This window comes from Pseudomyrmex gracilis, unplaced genomic scaffold (assembly GCF_002006095.1).
Source record: "Pseudomyrmex gracilis isolate BER0280 unplaced genomic scaffold, ASM200609v1 scaffold_57, whole genome shotgun sequence".
NCBI lineage: Eukaryota > Metazoa > Arthropoda > Insecta > Hymenoptera > Formicidae > Pseudomyrmex > Pseudomyrmex gracilis.
Genome location: NW_018020641.1, coordinates 398,907 through 420,072, shown reverse-complemented (window position 1 = coordinate 420,072; position 21,166 = coordinate 398,907). Strand labels below are relative to the sequence as shown.

The window sequence follows — 21,166 nt, the reverse complement described above, 5'->3', positions numbered from 1 at the left end:
AGCGGGGAACAGAGACTGTGGAGAAAGGGGTGGGGGAGGGAGGGAAAAGCAGAGAAAAATGGAGAAAAAGGTCGAGAGCGTGGTACGCCGTGCCCAACGAGTAATAAGTTAGTAATAATATTTTCACAATATCTCTCCTGGATTGGATGTTATTTCATTATATTTTATTGCCTCTTACTATTACTCTTGCCAGTGCAGAAACCTCCTCCCTCCAACGCCCACTCGCCGCCCTCCTGTGATCCCCTTTCATCCCCCCCCTCTCTCTCTCTCTCTCTCTCTCTCTCCTTCCTCGACCACCGCCGGCGTCTCGCTCTGTTTTATTATCTCGAGCCTCTCTCTGCACATTGAGGGAATTCACTCACGGAACTCATTATTGAAGGGTTTATTCTGCTGTAACCGTTGCCCGCCACTCGCCTTCTCCTCTTTCTTCTTTTCAACCCTTCCTTTACTTCGTTTCCTTCTTTTTTTTTTTTGGCAGGACATATCCAATCATTCGCATGCATCAGTAAATATCAATGGCCGCGTTCAACAGAAGGCAACCGTTGCTTCGGCAACTATTTTATTTGACTGAACTATTCTTGTACATCTCTCTTTTAGGATTCCACAAGAAAAGCTCTGTCGAATGAGAGAGTTGCAAAAACAGCATAAACGGAGTTGAGTTCTCTGCTGGCGGCCATATTGCGAGTCTTGTAATTTTTCCAAGTTTCAAAAAGTAAAAACTTAGAAATATGCACATAAAACTTTCTCTCTCCCCTCCCCCCCTCTCTCACTCTTTCTTTTTTTTTTCTTTTTCTCTTTCTTTTTCTCCGATGTTAGACTTGTGTCGTGAAAATGTTAGGCTTGTGATAATACCACCATTGGCGGTTCGCGTGTGGAAGCAAAAGACACGAGTCGCCCTTTGGCTGAGCGGAAAAAGTCGGGTGGGAAAAGTCAGCCGACCGATAAATCATTCTTTTACTTTGCCACCCGTGCTATCTTCGCCACCGCAGCTACATATTTCTGCAGATTAACGTGTCTAAGGGAACGCGAAGGGTGACTTACATTCACTCCGGGGGGAATCCGCTCTTTAACCTTTTAACTGCAAACACCGTGTCATTATGTACATTATTATTTTCTGCTGATTAATAGACATGTAATAAATTTAAGCATTACACAATTCGCAGTTTATATTCCGAATAGAACACTCTCTATAGTCTGACATCTTACAATTAGAGGAGATAAATTTTTTTCCGATAATTCGCAGTTATATACGAAAACAAAAGTAACATACGTATGTATATACGGCGCAACTGTAAAATCAGATAATTTTTTATTTTGAAATTGTCTTTGAAAATGTGATTATTTTTTAAATTTTCATTATTGTTCGTTTTTTAATTTATTTTGTCTTCGGACTTAATCCGCGGCGCGTAGTTTCTCGTCCCTCACTTTTCTCAATCGTATCCTTTTTTCCCTCTGTTTGACGACAGGACGGAGGAGGACCGGGGCAAAGCGGGGACGCGCAGATGGACTTCGACGAGAGCAATGCACCTCGCATGGAAAAAGCGCAGCCTCTACTGCGAACGATATCGACAGCGTACGAAGACATGTAACGTACAGGTGAGTTGTACCACTCGGGCATTACACGGCCGGGCGCACGTTGCAATTTCATGCGGAAAGTTTCGCCTTGATTCCACCTACGTAACGAGCGACCGCTGGTGTATCCCCTCATCGCCGGCTTCGATTTTCTCCTCCGCTTAAGGAAGCTCCGTTTTGAAAGCGAGAAACGACTCGCGTTACACGGACGAACAATGCCGACAGAGGGAGAAAAAAAAAAAAGAACGCGCTCGATACATTGTACAGGGTGTCTCGGGGATACATTCTTCCTTGTCAGGCGATTGTATTCTGGGGAATTTGCTCGGTTTATCTTTCGTGAAAACTTTGCGAGAAATTATCATATACCCGCGCGCTTCTCCGATATAAATTAATTACGTACATTAAATATCTTAAAGATAAGAAAGAAAAAAAGCGTGCGTGTATTTTTTTGTTTTTTTTTTTATCAGATTGGCAGAAAGATAGAATTAAAATTTAAAAAAGTGATTACAATCTGATAAAAGAGCGCACGTTAGTGAAGTAAATTATAATGATGGGTATTTTTGTGCCGAAGACGCAAAATTCTCTTGTAATTTCTCTTTGCTCTATATATGTTTGAGAAGAGAAGTACAATTTATATAAGCCGTTTCATTTTTTTATGAGCGAAGTATAAACCAATTATGTTATCGCGCAACGTTATCGCTCTCTCTTATCGTGAAGATAAAAATCTTCATTACTCAAAGTCATACTTTATTGTGAAGTCGTAGCAAAAACTCATTTTACCAAAAATCTAATTCGTCGCTATTTATTATCGCAATTTGAAAGGAGTGACGAACACCCTGTATAAATACTGGCGTGAGCGTCGCGCGTATTTGCACGATATATTGCTCGTCGCGGCAGTCATGTGCACAAACTCGGCGACAGAAATAGCGAGTGTTGTCACCGAGAAATTGCGGCGGCCGATCATAAAAGTATTACATCAGCGGTCTGTAATGCCGACACTCGCTTGCGTTCGCGCGCGGGCTCTCTCGCCGTATGCATCGCTCGCGCGCGTATATTATATGCGTTATTGCTGCAACGAGGCGCAGTGACACAATGTCGATTTGTCGCGACGACGATGCGATCAAACGTGCGCGACGCGCACGTCGCTCGCGAGTGCAATCGCCTAAATAACCACCGATGACTGTTGCGCTTTGCCTTTCTCTCTTTCTGTCCTTCTTCCTCTTCTCTCTCGTTTTCTCTCTCTCTCTCTCTCTCTCTCTTTCGCTCTCTTTCTCTTTCGTCTTTCTCGTTCGCGACGACGCAAGACAAGTCGGTCCAGAGAAGTGAAAACGCACCGCTGTTTCTCGATTGGACCGATTGCCACATTGTGCCGAAGCGAAGCGAATTTCCCTTTGAATCTGTCACGCGCCTCTTGCAATCTAACTCAGAAGTAATAATAAACGTAGCGCGAGGGAAGGATCGGAACGTCTCTCCTCTGACATTCAATTTATTTAAATTTGTTAATTTAAATAAATCGTTGAATTTAAATTTCAACAAGCGAGTTGTGTGTACGCATAAAATTGTTAGATTTATATCGCGTTAGTGTGTCACAGTTAATACATGTCGTTTGTTTCGTAACAGCGCGGTTTTTTTGGACTTTGTTTTGTGTAACGCGGAGAAAACTATGTTGGCAATTTGAAAAATGACCGTACGAAATATTTAAAATTAATGTTGTGGAAGCAAATGTCCACGCTCCGTCTCCCCGTTTCGCGGAACATCGCGAAACATAAGTAGAACTTGGTCGGAAGGGGAAATAACGGGCTGGCGAACGACGAACCCGGACGACGCGGGCGGCGCGGGGGAAGTGAGAGAGCGTGTATTAATATAAGCTTGGCGTGACTAATACAACAATTTATCCAGCCGCGGGCATTTAAATAGTTATGACCTAGGTCGCCGGCAACGAGGCGACGAGCGGCGATTTCGTCACGCGCTAACTCGCGCGAATTGAATTCGCCTCGGCGCTTTCGTGAATTAACTCCCTCGTCGCCCACGCACTCCCCTCGCCTCACTGTCAGTCTCTATTTTTCTCTTTCTCCTCGATTCAATATTCTTTTCGATCGCTCGTCAAAAACAATGCCGTTACAACTTTACGAGAAACACTATTGACGGCTTTGTGGAGCGGAGCTCCGCTACTACATTTTCAATGCAATAATATGGTGTCAGTCTAAATAAGATCGCCACGTAAATGAAGTTTAAAATTATTATGAATCGTTATAACCGTTCGAATAAACATTAGTTAAAGTTAGAATTAGGCAAAACTAGAATGTTCCGATAGAATTAGCCAATTTCAATTAACGGAACTGATATTATGGAAATTGCCGCATGCGAGATTCACACATTTATGAACGTTTCCACTGTAATGGTAAAGGTCGTAAAAAAACCTGGTGAAATTTCGTGAACGCGAACGATCAAAAATTTGATTCATTATTTTTACGTTATTTTTTGACGTTTTCGCCGAAGGAAAGAAACCCGTAGGGACAATCGGAACTGCTGCGGCCCTTCTGTTTTGCGTTCTACATACTGAAAGGGTGTCCACCCCCCTGAAAGCGAAACGTTTCGGCACTCGAACCCTCTTTTTAATTGTTATATTTATAAGAGGTGGTCTCTCTCGCGGCGCCCGTCGCACACATGACGGTTCTTCGGCACACCGCGCGTTGGAGAAACCCGCTTGTTTTTGGACATAGGCACCGAGCTGGACGTAATACCCTTCTTTTCACCCTTCTCCTCTTTTTCTCATGTAGATCGATACTCGCTGTAAAAGCTGTTCGCGTCCCACGAGAATTCACAAACACGCTTAAATAGAAATATATTATATTATATTCTCTTAAATAAAGACACAAATTTTTATATAAGAATTTTAACTTTTCGTAAAGTAATAATTTTCAATAAGTCGAACACGTTGTTGTTCACACGTTGTTGAAAGTTTGCGCGAAAACTTTTATTTTATTTTTGTTTTTGTTGACAAAATCAATGACATTTCTCGATGAGCGATACTTTAGATATACGATCGTTCGCGTATATTTGTGCCGTCCGGTCAAAGCATCCGGTCAAGCGGTAGCAGGAGACCACGCGGCGGAGCTGGCGAACGCCGGGAAGATCGCTCGGATAGACGAAGCGTGCGAGCGGCAGGAGGAGTGGAAGGAACGGGGGCGGATGGGTCGAATATTGGACAACTAATTACCTAATCACTCATTATCCACCGCGGACTCCGGGCGCCGGTAGTTCGGCGCGCCAGGTACGTAGATAGGAGTGGAACGGGCTTGCCCGGAGGGCCATTGTGATACACGAAGCAGAATCATGCACGATCGTATATTATCGATGAGAGGACGATGGGGGCGACGGCAAGGGCTGAGCGAAACGGCCATCCCCTAAAATCGCTCCTCTCGCTCGATCCCTCTGTCGCCACCGAGAGTAATATCGGGGACTCTCGCGCGCGTTTAACGTTAGCACGGAATCGGAGCCAATGACGGGGCGGAATCGCGATGCGGAAACGACGCTTCCTTTCTCGCACCTCGACGAGAGCTCGCCGCCGCCCCGACATGCCCTCCTCCTCTCGTCGCATCCTCTCTCGACACGATCGTCCCTTCTTCCCGCATACTCTAGTCTCTCTCTCTCTCTCTCTTTCTCTCTCTCGCTTCCACGGTCTTTCTCCGTCTTCTTCGGTTACCGCTATTTTCGGTCGCCACTGACGTTCGGAATAGATAACCGTTATCACTAATGCATCGAGTCGCTTCTAATACGGTTCCGGGGCGGTAATCCCGCCACCTGTCCTGCCGCACTCTCGACAATGTTTCAATAGAATGCGTCGGAGGGAAAGAAAAAGAATAAGCAAGATTTCGCGTCATAATTTTTTCAGACAAAAGCAGATTATATATAATTTTTGAGACTTTGAATTAAAAGCGACAAAAAATCAGACGACGGGAAAATCTTATTTAATTACAAATAGACTTTACCGAACTTAATGGAAATTAAAAAATGTCAGAAACCAGGATTTTCGTCGGGAAGAAAACTATTTCGGAACTTGGACGACATGATCGTCGAAAATGAGAAAAGGAGGAGTGGAGATACGTGAAAATTTATCAATCATATATCGCTGCGTATATTTCTGACGATGTGTTTTGTCTATTTTTACGGCTGTCAAATTGAAAAAGTGATAGCTCCCGTTTCCTTAAAAATTCAGATTCCCTTTTTCTCGTAAAAAATATTTTCCGTCTCAAAAATAACCTATCGTTTTTCGAGAGTTGATGATCTTTTTTTTTCCAGATGTCGATTTTTAATTCGATATATAACGTAACGATTCTCGTCAATTCGCGGATTTTCGCGGGGCCGTCTTAAATCATTTATAACGAGTTATTTAGATCGACAGCTATCCTTGGCGCGACGGAGATATTAATCGTCCAGTGAACAAGCCGCGGAGATATGTAACTGCGGAATCAAAATAATATATCCTACTTACAGCGTTAGTTCAATTTGAGCAATAATGAGAAATAAAAATATCTTCTTGAATAACGCCGCTAAATTTGGCTAACACAACCACGGTTTAATCAACATTTTATTGAGAAATTATTTGTTTTCGAGTTCATTTTCCAGATAACGCTCTCCAATCAGTCCTCAATGAATATTATTTGTTAGTATGTCTGGCAAATTTTTATACTCCGTGCGATTTTCTTTGCAAATCTCTGCTTTGTTTACGTAAACTGTTTAATTTCGTTGTGTATTTTATTCATAGAATTAATAGCGTGCGCGTTCATTGTCGCAATCATAATCAATTGTTTTAGTTCAATCAATTTTGCAAGCAAAAACAAAACAAAACAAGATTCTAAAAATTAATTAAGTAAATTTTAAAATCTGAAAAAAAAATGTAAAATACGTGACAGTTTTTATATTTCACGTCACTATATTTTGTCACGTTGAGATCATTAGTTAGCACATTTTATTGCTCAAATGAGAGAGAAAACAAGAGTCACGCAATACGAGCACGAGTTAAAATCTGATTCGATCGCTTGCCGATATGAGCATTCTCGAGATTAGGATGCGGTAAGACAGCCCGCCGGATAATCATGGTCGGGGCTGGATGTCGCGCCCGGCGTGGCGTGGTATAGTGGTCGTCGTTGGGTTAGTCCCCGACGACCGCGCGATGCGCGTTATATAGAGGTTTAGGCCAGCGGACCGAGCTAACTGTAATCAGAGTTGCGGCGTTGTAGTAGCGCGTTTCAGTCGCGTCTGACAGGACGGGAGGAATCCTTGGCGCTGCTGGGATCGACCTGGAACGTCGTCTCCACCATCTACCTATCTCTCTATGTATCCTACCTAGCGGCCAACGTTCGGGAGATCGTTGCGTGTCCCCGGATGCACGTGCTCGGGGTCACGGGTGTTCCCGGCCGATACTCGTCCTGGATAGTCCTTAATCCTCTTAAGTGCCGTGTGGCGCGACTAAATATCAATCACAGTTTATATCACCCCGGTCGGTGTCCTGGTTCCCTCCGGGAACCCGAAGAGGATCCCCCATGTTGTTCGGGTGAACGTGAAGAGAGGGGAAGGCGACGCGCAACGATCGATCGCGCAAAGAACTTGATCGGTAGCCCTTCGGGCGTTTGTAACGGGGCACGATTACGTCCTTGTTTGTCTTTACTTCTTGAGAAAAGTTTATTAAACAAAATGAACACGCGAAAAAAGTATATTGCAGGACGACTTTCTCTCTCTCTCTCTCTTTCTCTGAGATAAAAATATATAAAATATAAAGTTGTGTAAGGAGATATCGATTGCGAAAGTACATATATGTAGTATACAAAAATGTGTTATTACACTTTCATTCGGTACATAGAACGCTCCTATATCCGAACTTATTTGACTAGAGATGCATGAAAAATGTGAAATATATTATTTATGCGATTCCATGTTTCACTGTGTGCTTACTTCCAACTTTATATTCTCAAAGACCCATTTTTCAAATTATACGCCTGTGTATGTTTTATAGCGTCTTAGAAAATGCAAGGTTTCAAACTTTCAAGTCCGTTTTTCTCGGGATGCTTCTATTATTTATAGACTCTTTGTTAAAGTAAACTCCGACGTCTTTGATGGCCATAATTCCGTGATAATATATTCCATTATAACGCTCATTCGTTAAGGATGATTCATGACTTGCATGCGCGATCGATCGCGCGTTGTTTGCCGAGAGAAAAAGGAACACAGGTAACAGCCTGTATTTATAGGGGCGATGCGATCAGTCGCGTTATCGCGTATAGATCCATTTAAATACATTTAGGAGATTGCAAAAATGGACTATTGCAACGTCGATGTTGAGCGTTGACTACTTATATTTATCGAGGCGGATCGCGCGCGTCGTCGTCGCGTGGGTAAACGCGTTCGGCGGGGGTACATTTAGAAGATTGCAGAAATGAAGTTTTGCGCGATCCGAACGACGTATAATTACGCGTTCAATTACGCGTTCTAGACGATAAATACGGACAACGTGGCTATACATAAAAGAGTTGGCGAACTTAAGCTCGATTAATCGAAGGGCTCCTGCTCGGGGCAATAACACGCTAAGCCACATTTCACCGACGAGCAGACTTCGAACAGGGAAGGAACGAGAAATCGAGAGAGCGAGCCCGTAAGTCTTTTTTGTAACGACTAAATTAAAAAAAACAAAAAAAACAGAGTCGTCGTAAAACTGTTAATTTTATTATTGACAAATAATGTTGAGACGCGCTTATTTTACCGATGTGACTTCGTAAATGCGCCGATATATATCACGATTATCGATCATCTTCTCAGACCAATTGCGACGGAGAAATCTTTCCCGTCGACGACAGATGACTCTCCCACGAGAGATTCTCCGCGCGCACATTTCCCTAACGCCATTAGGACGCCTCGCGAAAATAGTAGCACACGGTGCGAATTTGCGTACTCCAAATACTATTCGCGAATACTGGCCCGGAATAATTCCGCGCGAGAACTCTTTCGTCGAGCGTGGAATATTTAATGGACGATGACGAGCAGCGTAAATAATTGATCGCATTAAGATTGCATCGGGTCTATAGTTGAGAGCCGCGGCACGTGACGCATCGCGTTCGTGTACGCGACATATATATATATATATATATATANATANANNTNTNTNTATATATATACGTACATACATGCATGTGCGTGAACGCTCGCATGCGCGTACGCGAGAATGTGTGTGAGCGGAACCTCGCGCGTTCGGTTATCAGAGGAAAAAAAAAGAAGATAAGGTTTATCGAGGGGGATAAAGTGCGTGACGGGTTACGATCGCGAATAAGCGCTTGCAATCGAGCTTTCGAGCTTTCTGGTAGCGGCGGACGGGGGCGGGTAGCGGCACGGTGTGCGCTTCGCCCTCGAGACGCGGGGATGACAGCCGCTGAATAATACAGCGGGACTCGCGTCGAGGTTAGATATTCTTACGATCACCGTTGAACCCTTCCCTTCCGCCGATACACGGCTAAATCGTCTATTATTCAGGATACCGGCTTGAGCATTTTCCCCGTTCCCGATCGCGCACAAGTATATGAAGTCCGCCCAGACCGGACATTGTTAACGGCATACGTAACCGCTCCGAGCCCTTTACGAGAGAGAGAGAGAGAGAACGCGGATCTTACTCCCGCACTCCTCGGTGAGATTTCAGTGATAACCGCGCTCCTGGCCACTTGGAGCAAATTTTACAGCTGCGAATTGCAGCTGGATACCGCGATAAATCCTTGAGACTTAACGCTCTCCTTTGCAGCTCTCGAATCTATTTCTTCGCGCATTATCTTATGAACCTTATCTAGTCTCTTGGTCCTCAAGTTTTCAATCGTAAATATATAATGATTATTATACATATATATAAGATATACGTGAGAAAATCGCGTGTTACAGAACGTAAGATAAAAAAAAAAAAAAAAAAAAAAACAAGAAAAACGCAAAGTACGAATCGATAATATAATTTTTCATAATTAATAGCAGTTATGGTCTTTACACTTCTATCTAAAGTAATCCACATATGTATATTCTTACGACACTATATATATACAAATCCATAAATTATTCTGTAGATTTACTCTGTTTGTAACTTGTACCTACGACCATTCTATATCCCCGTCTTTCGTCAAACACTGTGCTTAAAAAAAAAAAAAAAAAAAAAAAAACTTTCCACAACGGAACAACTCCTACTCGGACTGTTCGGGGAACAACATTTGAAGACAATATTTCTTGTTGCGGGTATACTGAGAAAGATTGATGCAAACTCTCTTACGACGTTCGGCAGGCAAGGTTTGACTACGTTTTTATCCGACAAACAAAGAAGAAATTTTCGATCACACACGCAAATAAAAAAATTTTCTACCGTCGCATCAAAAACAATCGCGTGTAATAAAATTCAGCTCGCTCAAAAATTCGACGCGAGAGTAAATGGGTCTTCAAAAACCTCAAGTATCTTTATTTCTCGTGACAGACTAATCTCGAGCGGGGCACGCTCCGAAAGTTTCCTCGCTTGCTGTCACGAACTGACAGAACAATCGAATTGGTTCCAGTTAGTTTATTCTATATTCTCGATTTTCGACTCGCGACACCGACCGTCTCTCCGCGTACGTTCTCCTTCCTCTTCTCTTTCTTTCTTCGCAATCGTTCGCTTACTCGGGGAAAGAGCGGGTTAACGAGATCGGGGAACATTTTAAAAGGACAGAGCACCGCTGCCGGGTGAGGAGGTGCCTCCTTTAATTATTCAGGCGCAATTAACACGTCAATAGGTCCGTTGCACCTGGCTGCTGCGCTGTCTTCCGCCAAATATGTACGTACGTTCGCGAGAGATGGCGCAGCCAAGCTTCCGCTCTCTCAAACGTCTTTCCCCTTTCTCCGTATTCATTTATAAGCTGTTTTTTTTCCACTTGCCTTCAACATCTGTTTTCTCGCGCGCTGATACGCGCAGGGGAACGCTTCTCTCTCTCTCTCTCTCTCTCTCTCTCGTCTGTTGTTTTGTTTTCGCTTCATTTCACACCTCATTTTCATTTTATTGCATTTTAAATATCCAGTATGAAATCTCTTCAGACGTAGACTATGGATTATGTTGTTTCCGCGTTGGGTCAATGGCTTTTCTCCTCAACTGGCATGTTTACGCTTCGTAAGATGATTAAGATTTTAAGATGTCCTTTGAGAATAGTATACGAATGCCTTTTGCCTTTCTTCTTCTTATCCCTGATTTTCTTTATGTATACTTTATTGTAAAATCAATTATGAAATTGCCGTGTTTTGTGCTTTATTTGCGCTACTTGCTTTCATTTCAATTTTTTTATATTACACGTGCGTGTAACTTTCCTAAATGTTTTATATTACGTGTCGAATTTATTAGAGATAGAGATTTCACTATGATTTCTATATCGTCACTTTGTGTAAGAAACAGCAAACAACTCAGCTTCACGGTGCAACGTTTTTTGCACAGCAAAAGCGCCGCAGCGATGTTACTTTAGGTTTACAAGCTTCTCGAATATTGATGACTAATTATTTTCACGCAGTCGCGTCGATGCGCGTTCGCGTGCGTAAGTACTTGCGCATAGCGATTATATACACTCCGAATTATTGTCGCCGAGTTAATTATAATCCGCGGATCAGCGCTCGTACGGATTAAACGTATTTCGAACGTAGCAAACATAGATCGCTTTACATCATTAACATTCTGGATATCATTCGCGCGCTCCACTTATAGAACGCCGCTCTCTTCTCTCGTCGCGAAGTTTTGCCGCGACGTTTGTTTTATACGCGACAGCGCATAGACATCTTCAAGTATTGATACCCGATTGTTTTTCCCCCCCTCCCCTTCGCGTGAATCTCGTTCGCGCTGGCTCTGTTTCTTACCTCGGCAACTCTCTTTCCGCGTCTAAATGCGTCGCTTAGTGTAGAATCTATATATTCGAAGATCTCTCCGGAACTCTGAATTACTTCACAACTAAGGCAAAATCGCAATTAAATTCCCAGTAGTTTGGGAGGCCGGCAAAATATTCGCGAAAATGTTGCAACCGGCGGTCGGATACATGATGCAACAACGGCGTATAAAGAAGTACCTTTTTCCGTGCAACAGCAACGACGACGACGACGACGACGACGACGACGACAACAATGGTGGACGCTTATACGCGTCGTAAAACGGCGCATCGAATTTTCATTTTCGTTCCTCTCGTCTTTCAGATATTTATGGAGATTTGTTCCCGTAGAATCGCCCGTGAATAATTTCGCTCGCGGATGCTTTTCCCCTTAAACGGGCGAGAGAACGAAACGACGCAGAGGAACCCCGGAGTTTGATGCCGTCCAAGAAGGCTCCTGCTTTATTGCTCGCGACCGGTCACGCGTCCGCGTAAATAATGTAAGAAAGGGGTTGCAAAATAAAAACTCTCGTATATATGAGCGCGCGTCGAGTTCTCCATCGTGTTTTCGATCGTGTGTATCGAACAACAAAAACGTCTGATAAGAATTTAATTCTTTTTTAACTTGGCACGAGAGCGAGACAAAGGGCAGCGCACGCGAAAAATGGCACACGTACGAAGCGCCGCGGATATAGTTTTAACAACTTTATGGGCTCGTTGGAATATTCCGTATGCGGGAGTGCCGTTCTCACGAGGATAGGTATAATGTTGAATGTGTTCGCTTCTCCCTCTCGACCTGTATGTATCCCGAGCGAACGATCGCGGCCGTTTTCTAATACCGGAATATGTAATAATTTTTACGTTTGCGTTAACGCGAACGCGCGCTTGATGAAATTCGATCGGTTCTCGAAAAAGATTATTTCGAAATCGAACTTTAGAACTTTTAATTTACAACAAGCTTTCACGCGAGTCTTCGAGTCGTGAATCTGAGATCTAAATTTCATCGGGGGTTTAAATTTTAGAAACACGTTGGAAATTTTTAGAACACCCAACACGGGGGATTTAATCTTCGGAACACGTTGAGGCTTTCGCGCCTCGCGATTAGACGCCTCGAGACTTTTACTTTATTTCTTTCGGGATCCCGATGCTTCTCCGAGACGTTCTGTAATGTTCTTGAACCTTCGATCTTTCGATAGTTCGAAAACGACAAAACATCGCGCGATCGATCGGACGGGGTATATATACAGGCAACTAATTTCTTGGTCCAGGGATAGGATCGGAAAGGATCCGTTTGGAGGCGCCATAAAGGTAGCACTCGCTATCGACAACCTTGTCTTGCGGCTCTATAGGTACCGCACACACAGGTCCATGTACGCAGGTACATATAGTATATACGGGGTGGCGCCCGAGCGGGAGAGAGGGAGAGAGAGAGAGAGAGAGCGCGCGAGCTTCGGTGGGGAACGACAGAAGCGGGCGCGCGGGGATGAAATGCGGGGTCGCAAGTCGGTATTGTCGTCGGTTACAAATCAAATACCCGATATCATTGTTCGGTACAAACCAACCCATCCACTCGCTCTCCCCTTTTCCCACCCCCGCCGGTCTCTTCTCCCGCGTCCCCTTCTGCAACGTTAACCTCGTGCACAACCTGCACGCTCCGCAGCAACTACGACTAATAACTACTGGCATCGTGTGCGACCGTGTGCGTGAATGTTGCACGAGCACAATGCCCAACGACGACGACGACGACGACGACGACGACGACGACGACGACACAACGACGGTGACGACGTGTAAGTGGAGAAAACATTTCTGCTGCTATGAAGTCCTGTCATAGCAGCTGAAACACGCTGTACACACTGAGAGCCCATGAACAACCCTTTTAACCCTTTGCCACTCTGTTTCAAAGTACAGTTTATACAGGATGTCTCAGAACTACGCATCTTACTTCTCGCTTCAATGTGTGTTGTAAATGCCATTTTAAGAAACTATAGACGATAGACAAAAGTTGAGAAGTATGAATTATTTTCAAGTTACAAACAATAGAGCTGGGTATGGGGGTGGGTTTAAGCGCCAAGTGTGAAGAGGTGTATCAACATATAAATTTACAAAATAACGACAAATTACTGGTCACTTTAAAAAAAAAAAAAAAACAGAAAAATCGCATATATTTCAGTTTCATTGATTTTTGTGTCGTTACTATACATTTGTTCTCGCGCGAAAACGTGTCTTTCAAACTTCCGACCAATCTCACGGTGATAGGACGTGAGATCCTGTTCGTGTGATTATGTTAGCGCGAGTGTTTTTATCGGAGCGTAGTCATCAGCCGCGAAATCGGATTGGTCTCGTCATACGAGGGGGGGCGTCGAGACTGCTCTTCGTCGTCTTCGACGCCGGATTCGCCACCGTGGATTGAAACGGATGCGCGTAATGCTCCGATGTATCTCTCCGAGAGAGCGCGCGTTCTTGAGGCAAAATTTCCCAATCGCGCGCGCCTCCCTCTCTGCTAGCGTGGGAATGTGACTACTCAAATTAGTTACACCATCGAACGCGATTCCCGACGGTCGAAATGTAGCTTATTGCAAACCCCGCATACTTTCTCTTGACTATATGTATATATATATATATATACGACTCTTCTTTGCATACTTGGAGTTTGCCTTTCGCGCGCTTATAGATACTTGATAGTTTCATGAACTTCGTAGTTTCAAGTTTATCTTTGAGACTAAAAATGATCCGTTAATTTAATTCGGAGATAAATTATTCAGTGGACGTACATTTCTGACGTACATTATTCAATTTCGTTGCAACGATTAAGATTTGTTCTTGTATTTTTCTTCGCCGCGCGAACATCGCAAATTTCACAGCGCGAACGTTTCGACATCCGATAGTTCTAATCGTTATAAGATGTAAATGCGAAGGATTATGTGGGAACATCGACGGCATTCACAGAAGACATTCGAACGTCTTCTCGGGAGAACAAGAGACTGTAGTGAGGGAAACGCAAGCAACTACCGCGCGAATGTCGTCGCGAGGATACGTCGCTATACCGCAACTCGCGTGCGGTACACGCTCGCGTCGTAACACGGCCGCGATAATTAATCAGCGGGTTAATTACGGCTCAGTCGACGAGTCTATTTTGGCATCGGGCGAGAACTCGAAATATTCACGCGGATGGCTTTCCTAGTCGCGAGGCAAGTTACGAAAAGAGTGGGAGGAAGGGAAGAAGAAAGGTGTGCGAGAGAGGGCGCGAGAGGACAGGGAGTGAGGAACACACAGGAGAGGAGAGACACGACCGGGAACGCTGGATGGACGAGGGGTTGCGAACAAGGGGGCGTTGGGGGAGGGGGAGAAGCAGAGACTCGGCTAGGCACCGCCACCCCGGAGCGGGCGATTAATGATTCAGGGGCAGAATTTCGCGATGCTGAAATATTAAGCGTATAACCCTCTCGTTCTCTGCCGCCCCCGCCTCTCTCTCCCCGCCGCTCTTACCTCTTCTCTCTGTCTTCCCTCCCTCGCCCCCCAACTCCGTTTGCAGCCGCTGCCCCGTGCTCCCTTTCTCTTCATCACCCCTTCGGCGCTTCTCCTTCGCATCTTCTCTTTCTCTATCGCGCGCGCAAAATACTTCACCATCCCTCTCTTCCTCTCTTGCACGCTGTCTCGCATCCTCGCGTCTGCCGCGCGATATACGCACGGTCCTTTCAAGTTGCACAAGCATGCACACACGCGCGTACTGGGTGTTCTAAAAGCAACATTCTTGAAGATCAAATCAGGAAGAATAATAGAGTCGTTTCTTTCTCTCTCTCTCTCTCAATAGTTTTTTGAGAAATTAATTTAGATTAAACTTTCATAACGACTGCAATTTAAAACAAACACTTGAAAGAAATTTTACTTGAATATTTAAACCTGAATATATACACAGAAAGGTTAAAAAGGAAAGCGGAAAGTTTTGATAATTAGTTCTTCTTATTAAAGATTCACAAAAAAAAAAAGAGAAGCGACATTCCAAATAATGTCTTTCAGACATTTTTCTTACAAGTATTTACAGATGGTATATGTGCGTTCTAAATTTAGTATTCTGTGAAACAAAGTTACAGATCGGCTACACTTGCTCTCTGTTTGTCGTCATTTGGTTTGTTAGTGTCGCGCTTGCACTGTTTACGCTTATAAGAATGAGATGTATATTCGTGACTTTGAGATAAGAGAAAAAGAGAACGAATTAAAGTGTGCAAAAAGTGTAAGTGACACAAGAACATTGTTTGCATCGGAATCACGCTCTGCGCATAATCCCACGTATCAAGCTGCATAATTGACCGTGGTACAAAATCAAAATTAAATGAATAATTAATCTTCCAATTTTGTTCTCAGGAAAATGTGAACTTTGAATAATGTAAGATATCCTCCAGGACACCCTATATACCCTTTGCTGTTCATGCACGCGTTTGCTCGCTCGCGCACGCTTAGCCACGCGACGGCAGCATCATCAATATTTCTCTTTGCTCATTGTTCTTGTACAATGCGAGCGCAAGGCCGATGCCGTCTCTGTAATGCCGGGGATGTGCCAGCGTCGCCGGAGCAGGTAGCGATTACCGTGGAAATGGCTAATTTTAAGCCACCTCTCGCGGGAGAGACGCGCGTGGCACAAGACAAGACGGATCGATCGATCGTTCACAATGTCGCGGCAAAATGAAGACTCGATCGGAACTTTCTGATAGTTGTACAGGCACCGAATCCCGGGATCATTTTGGCCGTCCTACTTTTGTGAGAGGTGTGTGTGTGTGTGTGGGAGGGGGGAGAGTGTGTTACACACAAACCTCGTATTATAACAATAACTATTCTGAACACTCTCGTATCTGCGCGGAAGATGAAACAATTTTTTTAGAAAATCATTTCAAAATCACGTATTTGTTTTTTTCCGAATACAAATCTGTCGAAAGTTTGAGAGCAGTACAGTTGGAATTAATTCAAGAAGAGATTCGAATACTTAGATTAATTATTAACCCGTTCTGAAGTTTTACTTAAGACAACAAATCGTTTTTTTTTTTATTTTTAGTTTCTAACATCATACCTAATATAATACGCAGACACGATAAACAAAAAACGTGCGCAGTTAATCTTTGACTCTCTTTTATAAGAATCTAAGAAATATGGTTTCAAGCGAAAACGTATGTAGAATTTTTATGATTTCATATGCGCGCCGTGTAAATTGTTCTGTATCAGCAATATATTCTACACCGTTTACATTACGACGAAGCTGTAAAAGTCCTTCCTATTTTATATTATACCGTAATTTCAAGTTTATTTCCTTAGTTTCGCAAAGTTGCGAGATTAACGAGAGTTGTCGTCGAAACTTCGCCTTCGAAGATATCGCGCGGATATCTCGCGCCGAGAAGTAAAAGCTGGCCGTTTAGAGTACGTTTACGGCGGGCTTGATGCGCGATTCTGGACGCCCTTTATATACGGTAGAAAGATTTTCCGCCGCGTTAGCCCACACGGCGCGCCCGCGTTACAGGTTGAAAACAGTTACAGGTAGAAAATCCGAGCGCGTTGATACTTCGCACTTTTATTCCGTCGTGCGCCACGCGCTCGCACATCCATTTTTTTCATCTCGTATTTTTTCATAACTTGCCCCCGAGAGTGCGTTGTTGGCGGAACGGGAAAATTGTTGTCCGACTTTCCTTTTAATCGTTCGAATTTGTCGCGCTTGATATCTCAAGATCGGTCGAGAAAAATCTCAGTCGCGAGATCATTGTCGTTCAATCGAGATCGATGATTGGCGATCGTCGGCGAAAGATTTCGAATTTTTCTACAAAGAATTTTTCGAAGACACTTCGATCCGGTCGAAAATTTTCCAGCCGCAGCGGTGGGTGTTAGTATACTGTTTGCAGTTAAACAATATTACGTAGTAAAATTTATAGCCCTTCCTCGGCTTGTGCGCGCCCTTACAATGCGCCCGCCTCGTTCTACACAGGGGTGAGAGTATCAACGATATGAGAAATACGGGTTATAGCCAGCGCCACCCCCGCAGCAGCCACGCTCTCGCGATGATGCACGGCTTAGCGAATACTGTCCTTAACGCGCTTTTCGAAACGCCTTAAATAACATTTGTATTCGCCAGATAAAAAAAAAAAAACACGTCAGGATCATTTGCACGGAGGATAAGAAATGACGTTTCTTCCAGAAAATCTGCACAGTTGTAAAGAGAAGAGAGGTTTGCACTGCTGCATCAATATTTTGTAAATATTATGGCGTAACATAAACCGTGTTACGGTAACATCAAGTATGATATAACATATTTGCAGTTCGAGTAACACAGCAACTAAAATTATTGCCGCGGTAAATGTGAGTCTTGTATATTCGTGTTTTTCCAACGATGAATATATTTTTCTTGCCAGAATGTGTGTGTAGCGTCTCATCTCGCTGTTCTGATAACTTTGTGAATTGTTTTAATAGTGAAATATATAAATATTACAGGAAAAAGATCGATTTTGTATGTAGATTTTACGGTGAAATGATAGTTTGTAGCGAAAGAAATTTGAAACGTAATATGAATTGACATGTAACGTGACATTCTGTGAGAGAGATAAATATTTTGTATTTATTACTCAAAATTGTGTTAGAGCGAGCAGTCTTCCAAACAAGTCTTTTAAAAATCAACGAGTCTTGAAAGCAGAAAATTTGTTAGAAAACACTTTTGAAAATCAGAAATAACGTTCGAGAAAAACGATTTCCGAGATCAAAGAGTCCACAGTTGTCGACCGAGTCGTAGAAAAACAACGCGTAATGTACGTGGAGTAGCGCGAGGAACATTATTGTGTGTGTTAAACGTTTTTAACATTAATATATATGTATATATATACATATCTGTTAATTCTGTTAAATCTATTTTACTTTTACATGGATTTTACTAAGTCCCCCTTCCCCTAGGAAGTGCAATAGTGAAAAAAAAGAAGGGAAAAGTTTCAAAGTTCGACACGTGGAAAAATAACGCGCGTTGCAAACCGAGCGCGTCGCATTTATACGTTCTGTAGCCCGTAAAAGGACGATATTCCTTCATCAGAAAGCCCGTGGGCGTCGTTATACGTCCGCATACATCCGACTCGTTCGCACTGTGTTTGGCCTCGCCGTCGTTACCTACGTTTTTACGCTTCTAATATCGCGCATACAGCTTTACATGCCACACTGGCGAAGGGGTGCGCGGAAGTCAGATATAGGGGCAGTCGGTTTCGAACGACGACAGAAATCGAGTTAGAGAGTAGTCCGCATTCTTCACGACGAAATCCGCAGTGCGCCGGTAAATTGGGAAAAAACGATTTTCGGGAATTTATGCTTCTAACAAAGAAGCCAATTTTTGCATACATTTTTTTAACGTTATTTTTTTTTTTTTAATATGACTATCGTTACTTGCCGTTTTCTTACATTTTTCATAAAATTTTCTTTTTTGACCATACCAGTATGCGTATGACAACAGAGATTTTTTGAAGTCTAAAATTATTTTTTCAAAATATTACACACGGTACACATTTCTACAAATTGAGATGCGAAAAAACAACGTTCTTGTTAGAAAATTAAATATTGAACTCTATCTTTATGCTTCTTGGTTTATTTCGTCAATCTGTTTAGACTATGTATCAGAATCTGAATTCCGTAAGAGAAATTTCGCAGCCTCGTTCGATGCAATTGTCAAGATGAGATTTTTTGAGAAACGGCCACCCCACATGATGCTCGCTATTACCAAAATTCGAGCTAATAGCCAGTTAGGGGAGTTCGGCCAGCGGCTCGCAGGAGAAGGGTTGGACGCAGGACTGTCTCTCTTTGTAGCCTTAATTCGATTAAGACCGCCATCTTTCCCGACTGGCACCGCCGACGTCGCGTTCGTAACTCCGTTATCGAGGCACGACTACCCAAATTCGATCGTCAATATCATCTTGTTGGTCCTCGGGAGACGGCAGACGGCAAAATTGCGTCGACACTGAATAATCGTTCTCCCTTTGCATTCCCAATTACTTTGCCATGTACCTTGCCGAGAGAAAAGAACGAGATAAATTTCTTCGAGAAACGGCTCGCGAGAAGGTGAAATTGTTTATGCGACATATAATACTTGAAACTACTTTTGGCTTGATTAAAAGGCAACATCAGAATGAATAACAAAAAGAATTACTCTTTCAATACGAACTAGAGCTACCTATTCTCTAGTACATATTAGAATACATACGGTAGATGATTAATATTATATTGTTGCTTGTGAATGCGATCTTTTTCCTATTGAATTTATTTCCGATAATTATTATCCCGAACACGTGCACTCGCGCTATATAGATCTGCTGTGGTTCCTAAAGAATACCGTCGTAGACTCCGCGCGCAAAGTATCATTTATTCGTCAACTTATGACGCTAATTTATTACAACTGTCTTTATTACGAGAAAGAAGAATGGCGCGAGTAATCGACCTGTGTAAAACGCGGTGTACCCAGACTCATTTAGAAGATACGGTTAGAAGGGCGCGCATTCCTACTCGTTCGTCTCGCCGCTATCAGGACAATTGTTATTGTGCGCAGGTGCAATAAGATCCTCGCACTTAATGCGCGAGAGTTTCCCTGGAAATTCAAAAACATCGTCCCCGTAGAAGTCTCTTGACGCTACTGCCGGCAGCGTTCGTTGAACTCACTTACACCCGCTGTAAAAGAACGAATCCTCACAGTTTTTCATAGCGCTCGCTAACCGAATGGTGCAAGTGCTCATATAGACGTCCGTATATCTCTATACATGAAAAACTGCAGTCCGAGTTGAACTCCAATCTGCTTGACATTGTCAACTTCAATTTCGATTTAACAAAATTGGGGAGCATAAATTTTTTCTACAACTTTAGAGTTGGACATACAAAGTGTTTGACAAAACCCATCCCGTTCGCATATGTTTCTTCTTCGCTTTTAGAAATTTTATAGCTTATCTAGATATCGTAAACTTTTTAGATAAAAAATGTCATCAAAAACTCCCTCAAAATTATCACGTTATTGACTCGGTTACGCGATCTCGCTACTCGCATAGATACAACCTACTTTCCCAGAGTACAGATTGCGCGATTTTTTCTTAGAATGCATTAATTTTGATGCGATACCTGGGTAGAAAGAGAGAGCACCGTTTCCGTCATCAACAGATCGTCGTCGGCGTCTTCGTCGTCGTCGTCACCGTACTCTCCACTGCTGCTTGGCAGTAGGTACTAGTAACGACAGAACAACCACCACCACCACCTCCGCCATCAGCAAAGCGCGGCCTCCTCTCATCATCATCAGCGGATCGCCGTTTTGGGAGGCCGATCAGTGGGCCTCGCCGGGGCCGATGCCGCGTGAGAGAGAAATTCTCTCCTTCTCGAACGGCGAACAAAGCGAGACGCGTGGTCTCACGGGAGGCCGCGGGAGTGAGAGAGGCGGTATGAGGCGGTCTCCAGGGGCGGCGCCTGTCGGCGCGTCCGATCGGAAGGCGAGGCGCGCGATTGGCTGGCGTTATCGCGGTGCGAGGGGAACGTGAGGACGCGTGAGGTACGGCGGCGGGCGCCTCCACCCGCGCGGCGTGCAACGTTGCCGTCTCCTTGCCGCGGTACGTGTGTCTCTCTCTCTGCTGCCGCCGCCGCCGACGCTACTGCCGTCACGCCACCCCTCACCGCGTCCTCACGCGAGCGCGCGCGATATCGGCCGCACCACT

At 43.8% G+C, this 21,166-nt stretch overlaps 1 protein-coding gene across 3 annotated transcripts in view; it reads left to right on the top strand.

Annotated features, from left to right (window-relative positions):
- LOC109853944 (protein bric-a-brac 2) overlaps positions 1-21,166 on the top strand; it is a 335,353-nt gene that overhangs the window by 59,014 nt on the left and 255,173 nt on the right. For all 3 annotated transcript variants that reach the window (XM_020426542.1, XM_020426540.1, XM_020426543.1), the window contains exon 3: positions 1,467-1,596. The gene's annotated coding sequence lies outside the window, so the exon portion shown is untranslated. The remainder of the gene's footprint in view (positions 1-1,466; positions 1,597-21,166) is intronic.